The sequence below is a fragment of the Arvicola amphibius genome, chromosome 3 (genome assembly GCF_903992535.2).
Source record: "Arvicola amphibius chromosome 3, mArvAmp1.2, whole genome shotgun sequence".
In the NCBI taxonomy this organism is placed as follows: Eukaryota; Metazoa; Chordata; class Mammalia; order Rodentia; family Cricetidae; genus Arvicola; species Arvicola amphibius.
In genome coordinates this window covers 88,960,827-88,982,132 of record NC_052049.1, presented here as the reverse complement: position 1 = coordinate 88,982,132, position 21,306 = coordinate 88,960,827, and the positions used below count along the sequence as shown (strand labels likewise).

The 21,306-nt window shown below is 43.7% G+C and overlaps 1 pseudogene; it reads left to right on the top strand.

Moving 5' to 3' along the window:
- The first annotated feature begins 17,139 nt into the window (after positions 1 to 17,139).
- LOC119809284 lies at positions 17,140 to 20,696 on the top strand (annotated as a pseudogene).
- Positions 20,697 to 21,306: the final 610 nt, after the last annotated feature.

Here is a 21,306-nt window from a genome sequence, read left to right as displayed (position 1 = left end):
GGAGGCTGCTAGTTTGTTCCTGGCCGCTTAACCCTGAAATAATCACACAGAAACTGTATTAATTAAATCACTGCTTGGCCCATTAGCTTTAGCTTCTTATTGCCTAACTCTTACATATTAATTTAACCCTTTTCTATTAATCTATATATTGCCACATGGCTGTAGCTTACCGGCTAAAGTTCTGGCGTCTGTCTCCAGCAGGGTTACATGGCTTCTCTCTGCTTCTGCCTCCTTTCTCCCAGCATTCAGTTTAGTTTCCCCCACCTAGCTCTGTTCCCCTATAGCTCTGCTATAAGCCCAAAGCAATTCCTTTATTCATTAATGGTAATCACAGCACACAGAAGGGACTCCCACATCACTTGCGGATTGTACCTTTCTATGGATACCACAAACTTAGTTTAAAATACCATCAGTTGAGTGGGGGATATGGTTCAGTGTTAGAGTAGACTAAAATCAAGTGTTGCCCAGGTTACTCCCTCCCTCCCTTCTTTCTGTTCCCATTACCACCCCTTCCTCTTTTTCATTCCCTCTCTCTTTTACTCTCTTCCTCTCTTTCTCTGTCTCATTGTCTTTTTGGTGCTATGGTTAAAACCTTTTACCTCTTGCATGCTAGGCAAGTGCCCCAGGACAAATATGCACTTCTATCACTACAAGCTCTTCTCAGGGTTTAAACAGTAAACACGACCTCATAGTTCCTCTCAGTGTGTTAGAAAAATGTGTTTCCCAGCTGGAAAGATGTCTCGGGACTTAAGCACATTTCCTACTCTTGTAAACACCCAGCTTTGATTCACAGCACCCACATGGTGGCTGAAAACCATCCGTAACTCTAGTTCCAGGGGATCTGACATCCTCTTCTGACTTCCAGCAGCAGCAGGCACCCAGGTAGTGCACAGACATACACGCAGGAAAAACATTGCACATAAGATAAAAATAGATCTAGAAAGCATTCACAGTTCCCAGTGGTCTCATTTCCCCAGGTCAGCAATCTGTTCCTGGAGATCTGTGAAGTTTCTGCATCCCGTGAACCTTTCCACCGACGCGGTAATCCAAATCAGACTAAAAAAGCCCAGGTTTAACGGACACCAACGCACCTGGGGGCCTTCCAGCCCTCCAGAGAGGAGACAGGGAAGGAAGACCTGAAAACCACGTGTTTGTTCTCTGGGGGGTTAAGTAACCGGTGGGAGTGGTCTTGAGCATCTCTGAGGAGGGGTCATCATTTGACGGACTTTCTCTGGGGTGGAGTCTGGACTGAGGCAACTCCCAGGGGGAGAGACTTCCACTGGGACATTCCAGACTCTTTGGATATATGGATGCCAGGGGCTTAGGTGAAGCCTTAACCCAAACATTCCAGACTCTTTGGGTGTATGGATACCAGAGGCTGGGATGATGCTTCCAAACAAACAGTTTGGTTTATTTCTTGAACACCTCCAGATGAACACCCACCCACTTCCCTTGTAACAAACCAAGTCCAACCATCCGTGGTAGGGAAAGGAGAGACTCCAGCAGATAGACTCACCCAGGGTACTTAGGAAGCCAGCAAGGGTTTTTACTAGCAGATACTGCGTTGACAGCAGTGTCTCTCAACTGAGGGGAAGGGTGACAAGTTGTAGGTTTAAAGGACCTAGAAGGACATAGGCAGCAGGGTCTGCACTACCACACAAGTCCAGAATTTCTGAGAGTCTGGTCACAAGGCAAGGTAGGTTAGAGGAGTAGAAGCAGGAGGTAAGAGCTGAGCATAGCTTCATACTCCCAGCAGCCAATCCCAACTCCCAAGAACCAGTTTAGGGTGGGCCAGGACTGGGTTTATAGCCCACTTCCAAGCTTTGATCTTCCAGAGTAGCTGGAGCATGGACCATGTTAGTCCCACCAACCCCAAACCTTCAGGGACTGGACTTTAGGCAGAGTGGAGGAAAAGAGGATAGAGTAACCCAAGGTTTTTATGAAAAAAGACTAAAGCCAGTAAAATTTCCTGCACTGGCAAGATTGCTCAGTACTTGCTGTCAAACCTGACAGCCTGCTGGGCAGTGGTGGCGCACGCCTTTAATCCCAGCACTCAGGAGGCAGAGGCAGGAGGATCTCTGTGAGTTAAGAGGCCAGCATGGTCTACATAACTAGACATAGTTCCAGGACAGGCTACAAAAACTATAGAGAAACCCTGTCTTGAAAAACCAACCAACCAACCAAACAAACAAACAAAAAACAAAAACAGAAACAGAAACAGAATAACCCTACATCTCCCTGCATGCTGGAGGGACAGAACCAACTCCTAAAAGTTTCCCTCTGACTTCCACAGGTGTCCCCCTTCATAAGTAAATACATTTAATTCAAAAAAATCGAATGGACTGTAGAAATAGCTCAGGGTTAAAAACTCTTACGGGGGACTTGAGTTCAGTATCCGAACACCCATGCAGAGCCGCTCAATATTGGGGCTCCAGCTCTAGAGGGATCCTACGGCCTCCACTGGCTCTGTATTCATATGCACACACTCACATACAGACACAGAATAATTTAAAAATAAAATATATTTTAAAATTCCTGGAAAGAAGTGGTCTCCAGCCTCTTGCCTCCACAAGGCAGCAGGCTTTTCTGACAGGACGGGCTGCTGAGGGAGTTGTCAACATTAGTGTAAAGTCAAGGTACCTGCTTTGCCAGGATGACCCCTAGACAAGGCTCTCCAAAGCCGGGTACTTGTTTGTTGGAAGCTCTGTACTCTTGATGAAAAGGCAGCTCCACTGTGAGGGAAAGGGGATGGGAGGACTTCTGGCTCAAGTCCGATGTCTTGGACAGAAGCCCAGAGAGACTCACTTTTAGAGTGATAATTTGTTTTGTTGCGTTTGTGGTTTTGTTTGTTTCTTGAGACAGGGTCTCACTATGTAGCTCTGGCTGTCCTGGAACTCACTCTGTATTCTAGCTGGTCTCAAACTCACAAAAATATGCTTATTTCTGTCTCTCCAGTGCTGGTATTAAAGTTGTCTGCTACCCCAGTTAATTTTTTTAAATTTTATTATTTCATGTGTATAAGTGTTCTGACTACATGTATATATGTGCACCATGTGTGTGCTCCGTGCCTGTGGAGGTCAGAAAAGGACATCAGATCCTTTGGGACTGGAATTACATATAGCTATGAGCTTCCCACCATGAGGACACTGGAAATTAAACTTAGGCTTTCTGAAAGACCTACAAGTGCTCTTGACTGCTCAGACAACTCTCCATTGTCTGGATATCATCTTCTGGACCTCAGTGGAGTGGTGTGGGAAGTCCTTCTATATATGTGTTGCTTTTATTGGTGAATAATGAAGCTGCTTTTGGCCAATGGCTTAACAGAATATAGCCAGGCTAGAAAAGATATAGATAGAGAGTAGGCAGAGTCAGTGAGAAGCCATGTAGCCACCTCCAGAGACAGACACTTCCACTGGAGCCTGCTGAAACTTTGCTGGTAGGCCATGACCTTGTGGTAATATACAGATTAATGGAGATTGGTTAGTTTAGGATGTAAGAGCTAGTCAATAAGAAGCTGGAGCTAATAGGTCAAGCAGTGATTTAATCAATACAGTTTCTGTGTGGTTATTTTGAGTATCAGCAGCCAGGAAGAAATGAGAAGCCTCACCCAACAGTGGAGGACACTGTCAGCCTGCCCAGACTCTGGTCAGACCCAGCAGAGCTCAACAGAACTGGATTCAGAAACTGAGGGGCTGACAGCTGCCTCTAGGAGCAAGCTGTGTGTGTGACCTGGTTTCCAGAGACTGGGTCGGTGAATTCCTCTGTATTCACATGATTACAGGGAAGCTATACATCCCATCTGTGTTCAGTGGGATGGACTTAGACAAAGTCATAGCACGTGGCAAGAGTCATACCTACTACACAGGTGCATGCAATAACATGGACGACTCGTATAAACATAACACATAAGAAATCAGTTGTAAAAATGCATATTTACTATGATTATTTTGAGATGGGGGTCTCACCATGTTGTCCAGGCTGGCTTCAAATGGATCATTTGCTATCTGAGTGTCAGTGACCATAGGTGTGTGCCACCATGACCAGATTATATTGTCTATTGTGTTCATTTTTAAAAGTAGGATAAGATCTGTTGAGACAGCTCAGTAGGAAAGCTGCTTGCCCTCAAGCCGGTTAGCCGGTGCGTGAGCCCAGGACCCATATAGTGGGAAGAAGGAAGGTGCCCTCCGACTCCACACACAAGCTGTGGCATACATTCACTCACACATGCATACACATATGTAAACAAACAAAAACAAAGTAACAACATTTTCCCATGTTCTTCTGGTGCCCATTTACAGTTTATAAATTGGTTGGTTCACATATTACAGTAGTAGCTCCATCAAAAACAGGTTGAGCAATAACACTCAAACAACAAGAGCCCTGTGGGGCCACTGGCCCTAGCGAGATCAGGCCTGCCTGCAGTAGGCAGAGAGGGAAGGGCACCACAGCAGGCTAGCGTTACTGCAAGGGATGAGGAAGAGAGAAGACTGTGCCAGCAAGTGTCGAATGCTCCTCTCCCACAGGAATAAGTCGGCTTTCCTTCTCCTAGTGCCTCTGAGTTGGCTGTGAAAGGGTCCAGGGTCTTCGCAGATCAGCTCAGCAATGCCCTTCCAGGACTTGGGTGGTCCTTTCTCCAAGCAGAATCCAGCACCAACAGGCAGGAAACCATCGTTTCACGATCACCCAGATGTCCCCTCTGATTGTCTGATGTGCTGCAGCCCCAGATCAAGGACTGGAGGTGGCAATGGTGCTGAGGGTAACTGTGACCTGATAACTGTGGTTCATAATAGATGTGATCAGTGCCTGGAGGGCACCAAGCTTCCTTGGTGGCTTAGCTTAGAACCCTGGCTGGGCAGTCCGCTGGTCAGAAAATGAATTTTCCTCTTCTTTTTTATAAACTAGGGGAAAATGGTTCTGGGGCTGGAGAGATGGCTCAGCGGTTAAGAGGACATCTGCTCTTCCAGAGGACTTGAATTCGTCTCTGGCACCCATATCAAGCGGCTCACAACGCCCTGTCACAACAGCTCCAGGGGCTCTGAGCCTCTCGCCTGCAAGGACACTGAACTCAAAACATATTCCCTTAAACACATAAAGATAATTTTTAAAAATCTAAAAATTAGAATTGTCCTTCCAGAATATGAGTTAGGCGGGTTTTTTTTGTTTTGTTTTTTTTTTGTTTGTTTGTTTGTTTGTTTGTTTTTTGAATGGTTTCTGCTTGGGAAAAACAAAGTATAATTTTCCCTATCTGTTTGAAGAAAGTGTTTACAGAATGCATATGTCAGCTATTTGGGGGAATCTATAAAGCAGACAGGAAAGATCAGATTTTGAAGCAATGCCCTGGAAAAAATAAATTAAAATCATGAAAACTGCTGGGAAGACTATTTGGTGGGTGAAGGGCCTGCAGCACAGGGGTGAGGACCTGAGCTGAGACCCCAGAACCCATGCAAAACAGCATTCAGAGGAGGATCTGTCCTCCCGGGGTCACCACGAAATGGGAGGTGGAGGCAGGAGACTCCAGAAGCTTGCAGTCTGGCAGTTTGAATTGGAAAAAAATAAGATCCTGTCTCAAAGTGGAAGGCGAGGACCAATGCCTGAGGTTGTATACTTACTATATGAGTGCAGCTTTGCCTGTGCCATAGGAACACACAATGCGCGTGCACACACACACTCACACACCACACCACATACCATACACACCACATATGCATGTTTACAAAGATTTTGAAAAAGGAACAAAAATAAATACAAAGGAAAAAGAAAGGTGAGCAGAATGTTCTTACCTGTAATCTTAATATTCAGGTTGCCAAGGCAAGAGGATTGCCACGACTTCCAGGCCAGCCTGGGCTACAGAATGAGACTTTGTCACCCCACACCCACACCAATGAAATAAAAGAAAAACAACAACAACAAAAGGGATGGAAGATGGCCTAGCCGTTAGGAGCACTGGCTGCTCTTCAGGAGGATGCTTCCTTACAACTATCTGTAATTCCAAGTCCAGGGGATACAATGGCTTTTTCTGGCCTCAGGGGTACCAGACAAACATACATATATGCAGGCAGATACATATATGTGGTACGCATACATATATGCAGGCAAAACACCCATACACATAAAATAATAAAAAATCGGTGGCCCACAACATTAATCTTAGCACTCAGGAGACAGAGGCAGTCAGGTTTCGCTGAGTTCAAAGCCAGCCTCCTCTACATGGTAAATTCCAGGGTGATATAGTGAGAACCTGTCACACACACACACACAAACCAGAACAAAGACAAAAAAGACAAAAAGCAATTTTAAACCCACAAAAATAAAAATAAATAAAGGGCAGGCAGGCAGGCATGACAATGCACACTTGTAATCTCAGCACTCAGAAGACAGGGGCAACAGGATTGATTCTGAGGCCATCCTAGATTACATAGTAGTGTTGTAATTAATAAAGTTTCTGTGTGATTATTTGGGTCTGGGCAACCGGGAAATAGACAAGCAGTCTCTGCTTACAAAATGGCACCAGCACGGGCAACTATATCCACATAAAATCTAAGAGAGCTTGGGAAGTTATTCTAGACACAAAAGAACAGAGTTAAGCACGACTTCTTGGTAGCAGTATTTTCTCAGGTGGCTCTGTTTGCTAGAGGCAAGCGTGTCTCATTTAAGAGAGGCTTCCTGACACCGCTTTAGCTGCAAAAACTTTGCAGTTATTTTAAGAGGCCCCACCAACAAACATTTAAGTGGTGTTTATAGTGTTTATAGATTGTCTGACAGCATGCTTCTTGGTGGTGGCAGGGACCTTGAAACTCCATAGAGCTGTGAAAATAACATGGCTCCTACTGGTACTTCCGCCATGAAGCTGAACTCTCAGAAAGCCAAGGAATGGGGTAAATCTAGCTGTCAAAACCATGGCTTTAATCCTAGCCATATTGCTTAGCAAATTAAAGACTCATGTGGTCAGAAGAAAGAGAGAAATACAGTAAAGATAGATTCAGATGAAAAAAACACCTCTAAACATTTTACAGTGTGTTTAAAAATATATGCAGGCTTGGGAGAGGAAAAAAAAGGATAAAATCCTTAAAAAGGGGGGGGGTAAGCAGTTGGGTGTGGCAGCTCACACCTTTAATCCCAGCACTTGGGAGGCAGAGGCAAGCAGAACTCTGTGAGTTCAAGGACAGCCTAGTCTACAGAGTGAGTTCCAAGACAGTCAAAGATACACAGAGAAACCCTGTCTCAAAAAAACCCAAAATTAAAATTAAAAATAAAAGAAATAGAGTTTAAAATAAAGCCACATAAAGATGGAAAATACATAAAAAATCTGAATACTGTATGTTATTGTATTCTCTTTGAATTGTTTGACGGCTGAGGAAGGAGCAACAGTTGCTAAAAGACATTTGATTATAAATGGTACTGGATTAATCCAACATATATATTTTGAAAATGCCTTGACTTCAAAATTTAAATAAAAAGTGCTACTTTGGCGAAGAGGTTTTGCTTTTGTTTCCACAGGAAATGAGAGGCTGTGGATTCATTCTGGGTTAACAAAGATCAAGGAAGACCCCCTGTAGAATCTCTGATAGGAGCAGATTGCCCAGATAGAGTGTATGCAGACTCAGAGAGACGCCATGTTAATAAGAAACCTAAGCTAATAGGCCAACCAGTGTTGTGTAATTAATATAGTTTCTGTGTGATTGTTTGGGTCTGGGTGACTGGGAAATGAATGAGTGGTCTCTGCTTACAAAACATAGTGGCACCGTGTGTGTGTGTGTGTGTGTGTGTGTGTGCGTGTGGGTGTGTGTGGGTGTGTGTGTGAATGAAGAGAGGGACCAATTATTTGAAGCTACTGCCTTGAGGCTTCAGACTGTAATCGCTGCATCTATTCTAATGGTCCATAGTCAGCCCTGTTACACATTGCCATCTGGAACACACACATCTATCTCACATACGAACCAGAGACAGAAACTAAGAACTGTGGCTTCAGGATACCAAAAGTCAAAACAAAATGAAAACCAAAACAACATTTTTAAACATTTAAGATTGATTTTTTTTTAACGTATGTGTGTTTTGCCTGCATGTATATCTGTGTACTATGTGGGTGCCTGGTGCATAAGAGGTCAGAAGAGGGCATCAGAACCTCTGAAACTGGAGTTACAGATGGTTGTCAGCTGCCATGTGAGTGCTGGGAATTGAACCCAAGTCCTCAGCAAGAGCAGCAAACACTCTTAACCACTGACATCTGTCCAGCCCACTTCCATTAATCTTTAAGCATTGAGTAAGTGTCAGATCTAGCAAACTGTGGTATCTGTAGCTTGATGATTTTATAACAGACCCTCAGACGGTCACATAGTTAAATAACTTTTGTATTCAGGGGTCTAGAGAGATGTCTATATGGGTAAGCACTTTCTGTGCAAGCGTGAGGACCAGAGTTCAAATCTCCAACACCCGTGTAAAAGACAGGCATGTGGCAGAGACAGGTGGATCCCGGAGACTCACTGGCCAGCCAGGTTAGTCAGTTGGTGAGCTTCAGCTTCAGTAAGAGATCCTGTCTGGAAACAACAAAACAAAACAACCACACCACAGGGGGAGCATTAGAGGAAAACGCCATATCAATTCCTAGCCTTCATATGCCTATGAACGCACAAGCACACACATATGTGCTTGCATATATACAACAAAAGTGTAGCAAAAAGTCACTTACTGACTTTTATACTTCTACAACATAAATTCTAGCTAATGTTTACAAATGGGAAATACACCAGTTGACAAAACAGAAAGAAAAGCAAAAACAAAACAAAAGCAGACCTAATACTGGAGATAAAGCTATAGGCACACCTGAGCATCCCATGTGCCATCACCCTCTCCCTCCTTTTTATTTGGTCTCCTGTAGACCAGAATGACCTTGAAATCCTGCTTGGTCTCTCTACCTCCTGAGTACTAGGATACAGATGAACTCAACCATGCTCAGTATATTTGGTTCCAGGATGGAATCCAGGGCCTTGTGCATGCTATACAAGCACTCTAGTACCTGGGCCACACCCTGGCCCCCAGATAAAATATTGCTAACATCCATGTCTCTACAGGAACACAGATGCAACACTGCACCAACAACATCCTTCGCCAAGAAATCTCATCTAACACACTCACAGAGGACATGGAGATGTGAAAAGAGTCCTGCAGACTCATAATACCAAAGGGGCAAGTTTATTTTTACAACCTTATAAAGTTGGGTGGCTGGCAAGAGAAAAGGCAAAAGTGACTACCATGCCAGTTTTATATAAAACTGTAGGTTTTTTAAAAAAATTATATTACTAATTTTATTTCCCTCCCTGCCCCCTGAATTCCTCATTGGCTGAGTTCTTTGGTGAAGTACAATCTTCCCGGTGTCTAGTATAGTTCACTCCCCCAAATACCCACTCTATTGGTTCAGGATGAAAAGACTTATCTAATGAATATCCCAGGGCTCAAGAGTCCCTTTCTGATACACGGGCTCTGTCAGGTAGCAGACTGTAATTTTTCAACTGTCAGCCTGGGGAATGAGCCTCTTGATTCTCTGTGGTTCTCTCATGAGCTCTAAACACACCTTTTACTGAAAACAGACCATAATGATTTATTTTTGACACTAGGAAAGCACCTTAAAATTTAGCTACAAGTTAAAATCATTTCTATTAGTGGCTTTAAAAAGAGCTAAACAGCAGAGCAGGAGGGATGACTCAGCAGTTAAAAGTCCATCCTCCTCTTGCAGAGGACTTGAGTTCTGTGTCTAGTGCCTGCATCAGGCAGCTCACAGTCGCCAGCAATTCTAGCTCTGCTGGTGGGAGGCTGCTCATTTGTTTCCTGGCCACCTCGACTCCTGAAATAATCACACAGAAATGATATTATTCAAATCACTGCTTGGCCAATCACTTAAGTGTATTTCTAGCTTGCTCTTATATTCTAAATTAACCCATCTCCATTAATCCGTGCTATGAGCTCATGGCCTACTGGCAAAGTTTTGGCAAGCTCCAGCAGAGGCATCAGTCCCCAGCGGCATGGCTTCTCTCTGACTCTGCCTACTCTCTCTACATATCTCTTTCAGTCTGGCTTTACTCTGTTTATCCATTGGCTGAAAGCAGCTTTTTAATTAACCAGTGACAATAAAACATATTCATGGCATATAATTCCTCCCACATCACAGCCCCAGGAAATCTAATATCCTCCTCTGACCTTCATGGGCTCCTAAACACATATGGACACACACGGACACACACACACACACACACACACACACACAGAGAGAGAGAGAGAGAGAGAGAGAGAGAGAGAGAGGAGAGAGAGAGAGAGAGACCTACAAACAAATAACAACAACAAAACCAAGCTAGGTATGTAATCCTAGTACTTGGGAGTTAGAAGCAGACACATCTCTGTGAGTTTGATGCCAGGTTGGTCTACATATCAAGTTCCAGATAAGCCAGGGCTACATAGTGAAACACTGTCTCAAAAATAAGAAAAAAAAGAAAGGAAGGAAGGAAGAAGAAAGAAAAGAAATAGAGACTGAGTCTGGAAAGATGGTTCAGCCGTTAAGAGCAGTGGCTTCACTTCCAGAGGGCCTAGGCTCAATTCCCAGTTCCTACATGGCAGATCTCACCTGTCTGTAACTCTTGTTCCAGAGGATCTGACACGCTAACATAGACATATATGCAGGCAAAAATACCAGTGCACATAAAAGAATATATATAAGGCATGCATTTTTTTAATAAAAGAAAAAAAGTAGAGACTGGAGAGAGATCTCAGTGGTTAAAAGCATGTACTGATCTTGCAGAGATCCAAGCGTGGCATATCATACAGCTAGCTATGACCTGTGACTCCAGGGTATCCAATGCCTCTGGTCTTTATGGGCACCTGCACTTCCAGGAACAGATACATACAACATATTATAATAGTATAACAAATAATAATAAACACATTTTTAAAATTAATAATGAAATAAATCTAAAAAGCAAAAAATAAATGGAGCCAAATCTGGCCTCCAAGAAACATCTCTCAATTCCTTGACATGACTCTTTTATTGGCGGAGGTCACACCTAACCCACACTCTTTTCTACCTGGAAATCTCCTTGGGGCCAAGTTAGAGACTAGTATAAGAGTTTGTAGATTGTGCAAATGGAATTATCTAGGTTCTCACCAATAAAGGTCCCAGAAACAACATACCGGGCCAGGTTTCAGGCTAACCAATAGGCCAAGCTGCCGGGCGGTGGTGGCGCACGCCTTTAATCCCAGCATTCGGGAGGCAGAGGCAGGCGGATCTCTGTGAGTTCGAGACCAGCCTGGTCTACAAGAGCTAGCTCCAGGACAGGCTCTAAAGCTGCAGAGAAACCCTGTCTCGAAAAACCAAAAAAAAAAAAAAAAAAAAAAAAAAACCAATAGGCCAAGCTTTCCTTTTCTGTTGTTAGGACTTACTAGACCATTGCCCAAAGCACTTTGGAGAACCAAAACTTTGGGAATCTCTTATCTTACAGATACCCAAACTATGAATTGAAATAATGTGTTACCATATGGACCAAACCACATGGCTGGCCCTGCCAAGATATTCCTTATTCCTTTCAGAGTTACAGATGGTTCTGTTAGTCATGAAGTTACAGTTTTTTCTTTTCTCTGTTTTAATCTTTATTTCTTGTTCCTGTGTAATGTACATGCACCTGTGTATGCATTTACCTGTGTCAAGGAATATGTGTGTGTGTGTGTGTGTGTGTGTGTGTGTGTGTGTAATATATGTCACATTAATAAATTGTCCTGCAATTTGAGATCACTGAGAACCTGGCTCTTCAGACCCAAGCATGCTATCTTCAAGTGTTCCCCAAGACCTCTTGCCTGGGAATGGGCTAGCTCCCTCTAGCCCTGTGAGGAGACAGAACGAACCACAGAAGAGCTATGAAGACCGTCAGAAGGAGTGAAAGTACCGTGTCCTTGAACACACTGGGAGGAAAGCATTCCCAGGTGGCTTTCCAAAGCCAAAGACTCAGCTACTATTTAATTCCATGTTAAAAAGATGCCTGGGGTGTGAACTGCCAATAGGAAGTATCACCCAGGAAACCATGTTCTGTCTGGGATTCTCGGTGGTCAGACATCCCATCTTGCTGTTTCGGTGTCTAGGGCTCCCCCAGATAGTTTCTTCAGGGTGGTGTAAGTGTCTAGCCTCATGTTCTATTGTGTTTCTGCAGCTTGTTTTATTCTTTTAAAATCATATGCACGGCTAGCATGGATCCTTCCATAGGTGCATTTCTGTTCTGAAGGAGGAAATATTCTAACGTTGCTGAGCAAATCCCTGGCTCTGAGGAACTTCTCTTTTGTGTACTGGCTTTGTAGTGAACGAATCAGGCTGGTCTTTGTGAAGAGTTGGTCAGCTTTGAAGCTGCACCATGTGGCGTAGGCTGTGAAAATGGTTGCAGAGAGAAATACGACTCTTAGGGCCAGGTGAGGCTGGTGTTTGCTAATGGCCTAGTGGAAAGCGACTGAAGTTGGAGGTGGGGAAGACAGAAAAATGCTCAATGGGAAAAGGAGGTGGCAGATTTCAGAGTTGATGCTGCAATGGTAGACATATATCCTTAGTGAACAAGTGCAGGAGAGGAAATGGAGGGCCAATGCCGGGAAACACCATCTGGCAAATGCTTGGCCAAATTGAGATCCTGATACCTATGCCTGGGACAGCAATGTAAATATGGGTTGAGGATTAGAGTTATGAGGAGGAGAGAGAGAATCCCATCTTACTGAAAGCTAGACTCTGATGCACAGATGCTCAGAACAACGGGAGGATCTGTGTTGTTGGGGTTTCTGTCCTGTCCGGTTCCCGCAGTCATTAAGTCCCAAAGAATCACACAGAAGTCTACATTAGTTATAAACTGATTGGCTTAGTAGCGCAGACTTCTTATTAACTCTTATAACTTATATTAGCCCATTATTCTTGTCTATGTTAGCCACGTGGCTTGGTACCTTATTTGGTGGGGCAGTCACATCTTGCTTCTTCTGTGGCTGGGACAGAACTGCAGAGAGAGCTTTCCTCTTCCCAGAATTCTCTTGTTCTCATTGATCTGCCTCTACTTCCTGTCTGGTTGTCCTCGCCTATACTTCCTGCCTGGCTACTGGCCAATCAGCATTTATTTAAAATATAATTGACAGAATACAGACCATTGTCCCACATCAGATCTGAGGACCTGGTGTAATATTTTACATGGCAAGAAATAAATGGCATTTCCAAGGGCTACCCAGAGGCTTGGGAACCCCTGATTACATAGCTGGTGCAATTGTATGACCTAGGAACCACTGGTGTTAAACTGGATGCAAGAGACTTAAATTTGCCATTGTCACCACAGAACCTGCAGTGTGCAATATGTTCCGAGAGTGGAGCATAAGGGCTTACACCATGGGTGCACACAGGCAGGTCAGTTGACAGTACGAACATGTTGGAACTGGCTATGAGGAAAGCTCAGGGACGAATACATGACTGATGATTTGTGACCCACAGCTACTCACCCATCATCCTCCTTAAAGGATTGTGTACAAACCATGGAAGAATCCTGAAGCCATCCAGTGCTGCAGTGACTGGTAATCTAATAACTCTACTTTAGGAATACAAATCAGGAGTAGGACAACTAAAGTAATAATAATTAATTGTGCTGGGTACACTCATGACACAAAGTATGTGTGGAAGTGAGAGGGCAGCTCTTGGGAGTTCCTTCTTTTCTTCCACATGGATCTTGGAGATCAAATTCAGATCATCTGGCCTGGCAGCAGTGCCTCTGCCTCCTGACCCATCTCACCGGCCCTGATAAGATAATCAAAACCGCATCTCCTGCTTATAAGCAAATTATCAGAACTCTGCTAGTAAATGATACAGATGGTTTATTGCCTTGAGTGATTTTGAAGGTAACACAAAGAGAGGAGTTGGGACAGGACTGTGGGAAGGTGCCCTCCCATGTGCACCATGGGAAGAGAGCTTACCTCTCCCAGAGGTTCACTGCCCTTCAGTCAGAAGTGCCATATGATAAAACAGATGGAGTGACTAGCTAAGAACTGTGACAGATGTTTAAAGATAAAAGATTGCATTACAGAAAGCATCCTTATCTTCTGGAAGCCCTTGGCTGATGCTTCCCTATAGTCCCATGGCTACAATGGCTCTTTCTGCTTTGTTTCCTGACTTGCTTTCAAAACTGGAAAGCCCAGATCCAGAAGTTAGGTTTTATTTATAAAGACTTTAGGCCCCACATTAAAGTCATAATCTATTGGAAAAATGGGTCACCAACCATTAGCCTAACTTTGGTGAGTACTGGAGATGAGACCATTTATTTTATGGCAGCCCAAATTTGTTCAAAGGGAAATCAGTTACAACTACTAGATTAGGGGAGGGAATTTATGCTACAATTCCATTTAAAAAGTGGCCAGCTTCCTAGGGGGGCATGAGGTAATGATAGTTCCTATTCCAGATTAGATCATGAGAATTGACATGTTAAAAGGATTAAAATGTGCTGGGCGGTGGTGGCACCACCTTTAATCCCAGCACTTGGGAGGCAGAGTGTTGTAGGGAGGCTGCTTATTTGTTTCCCGGTTGCCCAGACTCCTGAAATAATCTCACAGAAACCATATTATTTAAATCACTGCTTGGCCCATTAGCTCTAGCTTCTTATTTGCTAACTTTTACATCTTAATTTAACCCATCTCCATTAATCTGTGCATTACCACGAGGTTGTGACCTACCAGCAAAGTTTCAGCGCATCTATCTCTGGCAGTGCTATGGCTTCTCCCTAACTCCACCTCCTTTCTCCCAGCATTCAGTTTAGTTTTCCCCACCTACCTCTGTTCTACCCTATCAGGCCAAGCCAGTTTCTTTATTAACCAATGGTATTCACAGCATACAGAGGGGAATCCCACATCAGCAGAAGCAGGAGAATTTCTATAAGTTCGAGGTTAGCCTGGTCTACAGAATGAGTTCCAGGACAGCCAGGGCTACATAGAGAAACCCTGTTTCGAAAAACCAAAACAAATGAACAAAATGAAAACACATTTAAAAAGCTAAGTTTAAATGATGGTGATGGAACCTATCAATTTGAGATCAGGATTGTTTCTTGTAAGCCTCAACAGGTGAGCTACTAAGGTGATTCAAATGAAACAATACCACCAGGTGATCAGGAAGAAAAATCCCAGCCTATAGAGGATTTGGAAGCATAAATTTTGGGATCCACGTGGTCTGTTAGAAAACAGGATGATCACGGAAGAAAACCAAGGACGGTTGGGAGTTAAGTGAGCAGCTCCTCCTCTCACTGCTTCTGTCCAGATGCTCTCACCTCATTAGAGTACAGTGCCTTTCAGGCACCTGGCCCTGGCACAGATCTCACTGAACCCATCCTGATCAATGCAAGCATTTTGCCTATACCTCGCAAGGGCAAAGAATGTACATTTATGTGCCTACTCTAAGGGTATATTCATCGTCTTGCCATATGCTTGTTGTAAGGAGAGGGCCCCTTGTTCATCCCGGCCACCCAGCTAGCTTACACTCAAAATAACCACACAGAAACTGTATTAATTATTAAAACAGTGTTTGGCCAATAGCTCTAACTTCTTATTGGCTAACTCTTACATATTAGTTTAACCCATCTCCATTAATCTGTGTATCACCATGTGGCAGAGATTCTTTTTTTTTTTTTAAAGATTTATTTATTTATTATGTATACAACATTCCTTCCATGTTTGCTGGCATGTCAGAAGAGGGCACCAGATCTCATTATAGATGGCTGTGAGCCACCATGTGGTTGCTGGGAATTGAACTCAGGACCTCTGGAAGCGCAGTCAGTGCTCTTAACCTCTGAGCCATCTCTCCAGCCCCGTGGCAGAGATTCTTACCAGCATCCATCTCAGGTGGAGGATCCATGGCTTCTCTTACTCTGCCCTTCTTCCTCCCAGCATTCAGTTCTGTTTTCTCTGCCTACCTAAGTTCCGCCCTATCAACTAGGCCAAGGCAGTTTCTTTATTCATTAACCAATGAAAGCAACACACAAACAGGAGGAACTTCTACACCACATGCTATCACCTCACAGCGGAGCATTTGCAGAGTGTAAAGGTGCCTGTCTCCACTCCGATAATGAATTACATCAGTAGCATCATGCTTAAGAGGATGGAGGAAGGAGCAATGCCAGAAACGTTAGTGTTAGTGACTGCTGGGTTGAAGTAATTTGGATGGGAAATTAACCCTGTGAAAATTCAAGGTCTGGAAACTACTGCTTCATTTGGAGAAAGTATTTCAGAATCAAGGCAGACAGTAAATATTATCTAAATCCAGACTCAAGAAATGGTAATTTCCCATTTTATAGTATATAAAGCAAACCCAAAGTCCATTGTTCTAATTGTTCTAATTGGTTTCCGGCACCACCATTCCTCATCTAGAACGGTTTTGACTAGAAATAACTAGAAATTTCAGTTTGTACAGGACCTACGCAGGAGCAAGCATTTGAACATGCAAAACAGACAATATGTGCCACTAGAGGTCTGGCTGGTCAGAACAGGCCCCACTCGATTACGAGGAACGGCTGATGGGATGTATGCCAACTGGAGTTTGTGGCAGAAATGAGAAAAACAGTGGGTGCCTTCAGACTTTTGAAATAGAAATCTGTTCTCTGTCAGTGAAGAGTATACCCTTTTGGAGAAACAGTTACTAGCTTTTTTGGGTTTTGATTGAAACTGAACCAATCACTGCCTATCATGGAGCACTGATGAGACTTCACATTCCAGTTACAACATGGACACACACCAAGCTAATCCACTGCTCATAAAACAGGGCACACAGAGGAGCTTAGTGTCATCAAGTGGAAGACCAAGTAAGACAGAGCAAATGCAGGGTCTGGTGGAGTCTTAGTTCCATGAAGAAATCAGTAACCCTGTTCCAGCAGAATCTCACTGCTCTCTCACTTTGGATGTTACAATAGCATCTCCAGTTAGGTTGGGGAAAGTATTTTGACCAACTGTCTCTTCAGTCTCTGGTATGGGCAGAGGTATATGCTGTCCATAAAACTATTCATACTGACTCAGGACAATGCCATGTGTACATCAACTGTCTGTGGCAAATGAAATGGCCATCTGGATGGCCTGATAACAAAAACATGAATGGACCACAAGTGGCAAAGAAATATGGAGAAAACCTGCGTGGGAGGATATTTGGCAGCAGTTAATCATGGTGACACAGTGTGCTTACTTATCTCCATAGAACAAGCATTCAGCCCAGACTCTTCAGCTCAGATTCCACCGAGTGTGTAAGTTCCCTCTGACAAGCACAAATGGGTTTATCACAAATCTAGACATCTTGGAGAGTATGCTGCCCGCAGGTGGGCACAGCACTATGGAATGCCTAGTACTCAGGGTATTATAAAGAAGAGCATCCTCAAAGATCCCCTCTACCAGTGGATGCAGATGTGGAATATCCTGCATCATTGGAAAGATTGTATTTACAAATCTGGTAGATCAATAATGTGGGAGCTTTGACCTGATCTCAAAAGTCCATCTCTGTGATGGTAAATACATACATTTGGATATTTGGTTGTGTGTTCATACACCCATGCTACCCAAATGAATACTTTATGGACTCTTTATAATGCTAAGGTTGATATGCCTATATCAACCAGAGTGATATGGGAGTCACTTCAAATGTAAGTTAATATAGGAATGTACTAAGATGCATGGTATAAAATGGATTTATCACATTCCCTATCATTTGAAAGCTGAGGGTTTGGTAGAAAAACATAAATGGTTTTTATAATGTTATAATGTATAAATGTTTATATAATATACATAAATATGTATGTATAACATATTATATATATGGGGGATTTTTTTAGAATGGCTTACAGGCTGTGGTCCAGTTAGTCCAACAATGGCTGTCTACCAATGGAAGGCCCAGGAATCCGGTAGCTGGTCAGTCTATGAGGCTGAAGATCTCAGCTGATCTTCAGTATATGCAGGAATCCCAAAGACGTATTCTCTAATGACAGTGAAGGAATGAACTTGTTAGCAAGAGCAAACAGGCAACAGAGTGTTTCCTTCTTCCATGTCCTTTATAGAGGCTGTCACCAGAAGGTGTGGCCTAGATTAAAGGTGGATCTTCCCATCTCAAAATCTGGATTAAAAGTGTGTCTTCCCATTTTATTTTTTATTTTTTTATTATTGATTTTTATTGAGCTGTACATTTTTCTCTGTTCCCCTCCCTGCCTCTCCCCTCCCCTTCAGCCCTCTCCCAAGGTCCCCATGCTCCATGGTCTTCCCATTTTAAAAGATGTAATTAAGAAAACAATCCCTCACAGGTGTGTCCAACCATCTGGGTTTTAGTTAATTCCAAATATAGTCAAGTTAACAACCAAGAATAGTCACCACAGATGCCAAAACAGCAATTAAAACAGATAGGGCTAGGCTCATTCCATAAATAGAAAGATCATTTACTGGAAACAGTACAGACCTAAATAATAGGCCAACAGAACAAAATGAAACACCGTTTATATGGATTATGACTCAAAATCTCTAAACTATAGTTGGAGATAGAAGATGAAGCAATATTGCTACGGTCCTGGGAGGTTAATGCTTGGTGCTCAGGTGCCTTTCTGGGCATTTTTTTTTTTTTTTTGGTTTTTCGAGACAGGGTTTCCCTGTAGTTTCTAGAGCCTGTCCTGGAGCTAGCTCTTGTAGACCAGGCTGGCCTCGAACTCAGAGATCCGCCTGCCTCTGCCTCCCGAGTGCTGGGATTAAAGGCGTGCGCCACCACCGCCCGGCCTCTGGGCAATTTCTGATTCAGTGAGACTGATCTGTACTTCTCCATGGGGTGTCATTCAGAGTACACTCTACGTGCTGTACCTACTGGTAGTATACACGATTCCCTCCTAGATTGTTTGGGTTAATCTTGGGAAAACCAAGTCCAGCCATCTGGGACCTCAAATACTAAGTAGGGTGATCCAGACAGACCACGGAAGGGAGATTAAGGCGTTGTAAATCTGTTGGAGCCAAAGATCTGCCCATGCCAAGATGTGCCAAACTAGTTCATTTAGCCCTCTTTCCATTTGACGAAGTTAAGGTAAAACAAGGGAACCCTCTGATACTGCTGATAGTGTAAGGAGCCAAAGGCTTTGGATTAATCAATACTTGATGAAGGCTGGAAATAAAGAATCCTCTAAGAGCACTCCACATGCTATGAAAATTGTGGCACAAATTTAGGATGGAACAGTGGTGGCCTCCTGCCCAGGAGATGACCAATGTCCCATGTGCCCATCACTTACATGGGTTTGGTGAACCCTGGTTTTTATTTTATTTACTTATTTTTCTTGAGGCAGGGTTTCTCTATGTAGCCCTGGCTTTCCTGGAACTTGAACTGTAGACCAGGCTGGCCTCGAATGCTTAACATAAAGAACTCTGCTTTCGTGTCAGGCACACTCCCTCTGCATCTTGTATAACCACCTCATCTGTGTACCTGCTCTGACTAATCGTGCAGTAACTGCATCTTTGCTAGCCATTCCAGGGCTTACTACCGGGCTGCAAAATGAAATTTCAGAAGCTTCACCACTAAAGTAGTGAACAACGCTGCCTTAGCCTTTGCTGCTATTAAGAATTAGTCAGGTTTCTTTTTGTTTGGAAAAACACTAAAGGGCAGATGAAGCCAGTGTGGCAGGAGGCCCCCCCCCCCCTCCGGAGAACCCTGGGGCAGCAGCAGTGTTAGGTGTGGCTGCTGGCCCCAGAACTCTCGGAGGTAAAGCAGAAGACAAGGACTGGATCCCTGTCACCAAGTTGGGCTGCCTGGTTAAGGACATGAAGCTCAAGTCCCTGGAGGAGATCTACCTGTTCTCCCTGCTCATTAAGTAACCCGAAATTAAGTCAGTTCCAAAAACTGACTTTTCCTGGGTACGTCCCTAACAGATGAGGGTCTAAAGATCATGCCAGTGCAGAAGCAGACTCAGGCTGGCCAGAGGACCAGGTTCAAGGCTTTCATCACTAATGGGGACTACAATGGTCAGGTTAGTCTTGGTGTTAAGTGCTCCAGGAAGGTAGCCACTGCCATCAGAGAAGCCATCGTCTTAGTCAAGCTTTCCATTGTCCCTGTGCAGAGAGGCCACTGGGGAAACAAGACTGGTAAAGCCCCACACTGTTCCATGCAAGGTACAGACATTGTGGATCTGTGTTGATGAGTTTCATCCAACGAAGGACGCTTTAAAAGAATCCCACACCAGCTCAGAATTGAGAAATAGACGGTTATTTATTTAGGAGTAGACTCACAAATCAGAATCCTCTGCCGGAATGGAGCACAGAAACCGAATCCCGCAGCCGGAAAAGAGACCTGACGCATGCTCTACATCGGCATAAGTAGTATAAGAAACCACGCCCCAGTGGGCGGGTAACTACAGGATGTAGGACTTCTACAGCCTTTATCTCTTGTCACCAGAGACATGGGCATCTTCTCTGCCCCTGTGCCCAAGAAGCTGGTATACATGACTGCTACCCATCATCCAGGGGCTGCATTGCCACCCTGCGCAACTTTGCCAACGCCACCTTATATGACATTTCTAAGACCTACAGCTATCTGACCCTTGACCTCTGTAAAGAGACTGTGTTCACCAAGTCTCCTTGTTAAGGAATTCACTGACCACTTCGTGAAAACCTGCGCCGGAGCCTTCTTTCAGAAAACCCAGGCTCCAGCTGTGGCCAGCGCATAAGGGTTTTTAATACAGTAAAAATAAAGTGAACTGAATTAATCAATATGTGCCAAGGTTTGTTTGAGCTGCTGTTGATTATAGTACATCATCGGGAGTGCAGAGAATTTCCAGTCATGTGGTGTTTTGACCTTAATGATGATTCTCAGAATATTTCTGCATTGATCTCTGATTTACAAACAAAATTAGAAAATAACTTATTCTGTAGGATTCTTGGGATGGATTGCAGGCTGAGAAACGTATAAATGTGACCTAAGGAGGCTATCACTAGTGGCTGGACTTGTACTGATGGCATTGTGACCATGTTGCTGCTCTCATTCACTCGTTGTAGTCCCTGCATATTCTGTGCAGGAACAATTTAAAAACCAGATAGATATAATACACATTGTTTAAGATTAGGTTAGTCCTCTACTTCAGACCTAAGTATGTTTGTCTTAGAGTGTCCTCCATGACCTTCTATCCAGGGGTGGACTGCCCTGCCCCTGCCCCTGTAAGAAAATAAATGGAGATCGGGCCAAGAATGAAAATACCATGTTGAAAAAGGAGAGAAAGTTGGCAGAATAAAAACATTATGTCCTTGAACTTAGCTGGAAGGTAAACTTTCCCCAAGTAT